Source organism: Tupaia chinensis, unplaced genomic scaffold (assembly GCF_000334495.1).
Source record: "Tupaia chinensis unplaced genomic scaffold, TupChi_1.0 Scaffold144806_1, whole genome shotgun sequence".
Classification (NCBI taxonomy): domain Eukaryota; kingdom Metazoa; phylum Chordata; class Mammalia; order Scandentia; family Tupaiidae; genus Tupaia; species Tupaia belangeri.
The window spans coordinates 1,253,861-1,255,705 of record NW_006204667.1 but is presented as its reverse complement, the minus strand read 5'-3'; positions in this window follow the sequence as shown (position 1 = coordinate 1,255,705).

Below are 1,845 nucleotides of genomic sequence, written 5' to 3'. Positions count from 1 at the left end.
GAATCTCTGTCTTCTGCAGAAAGTACTCATCGCTGATTGAATCCCAGATTTCCCAACTAAGGCATGCAATTAGCCAATGAAAATCCAATGGTGTGCTAAATACTGATTTTTCTCTTTAGGGTTCAACTCATTCTCCTCCAACTACAGTCCTAAAAGGGTCCGAAATTGTGACTGGGCTGTGGGACCCCTGTGGCAGATCCGATGATCGTGGCAGACAGTAAAGGCAGCACAGAGACCCGGGACTGAGGACGAAGGAGTGGAAAATGCCTGCCTTGAAAAGCCAGTCCTCACAGCGTGAGGCCCACTGGACTGTTCTTGGATGAGGACCGGCTCCACTTCCAACACAGTCTCCTTTCATGGGGGCGAGAGCGGCCCAGTGGATGACCACGGCTCCCCCAGCAGGAAAACGGGGCCTTCTTATCATTCACTCTATTGCACGAAGGGAATGCTAGGCTTTTGCACCACTGACGACACGAATAGCTGCAGTGCTGCGATGAAATTCTGCCCTCCACAGGCCAGGGCCACATGTGTCACATCCATTATGTCCCTGAGCTCTTCCTGGTACCCGACGTGTCCAAATGTGTAATGCTCCTATGCGTAGGAGATTTCTTTCCACGACTGCTCAGAGTGCCAGGAGGCAAGAGAAATTTAAACAGATCTAAGATCAACATTCTGAGTTTACTTGGCCTTCCCATCTAGCAACACTGCCATAAATTTCTTCGGCTTCTTAGTTGGGAATTTAAAAGGCCTATAGTCTTGGCAAGGTTTATATAACAATGTTTCTTCTATGTGGATTATAAACTTGCAGAATCCCAAGCACTGTTGGGGTATCATGTTTGGTCAGTGGGTCAATCTGAGAAGCCAACAGAAAACCTCAACACCACGTCCAGCCAAACGCTTTCTCTGGATTTTGCCTGGGTGGGTGGAAACAGCTTGGTCGGCTCCATTGCTGACAGGGTCAGGGGCCTGGGTCTTGAGGGGTGCTGTGGGCCTCCCCAGCCCCCTCCAGGCATTGCTGAATGAGAGGCCAGTCTTTAGTGGCCCTTGCAGATCCAGGACCCTAAGCAGTGTTGTACCTGGCAGAGAACCCCGAGAGCCCCTGTAGGATGTTACGAGCTCTAGTTTCACGAGGCTCGCTCAGATGGCCACTCCTCAGAGGGCTGGAATGCTCGTAGAGCAGGAGTCAGGGCTGGTTTGTGCTGAACTTGGCCCTAGGAGGCCCGGGGTTCCTCATCCAGGCAAGTGTGTTTGATTCTATCAAAGGAGCCTTTGTGATAAGAAGATGCCTCCCTCCTTCCCTGCCTGACCACAGCTTCCTCTCAGAAGGACCTGCTGTTGACCTTGTATACGCCGCGTCCCCCAGTGCATGGTCGCTGGCATGGAGGAACCTGGCACAGGACTAGGGGGTGGATCTTGGATGTGACTGAGTTCCCAGGGGAGCCCAAATGATCCTCACTCCAAAGTCAGAGAGCACTTCTCCGTCGTGAGAGCTGGAGTCCCCCCGTTGAGGCTCTCCTCCCCAAACAAGTGTCAAGTATTCTACCTCTTACAGGCCACCAGGAGAACAATGGGCTCCGACGTGGAGCATGACTCAGCGTGCATGAGAAGCTATGTGTTAGGAGCTGAAGGCTGAACGTGCTGTGAAAGTCGGCCAGCAACTGGTTGGTGCCAGTATCCATGTGTCGGAGCGACGTGGGCATGCGCGGATGACTCTCACCTTCCCTGCTACCAAGGGTGGTACAGAACCATGGGGCTTCCTCGGCTTTGGAGAGACATTTGGGTTTTACTCTCTCTCTCTCTCTCTCTTTTGAGGTTTTGTTTTTGTTTTTGTTTTTTTTTTTTTTT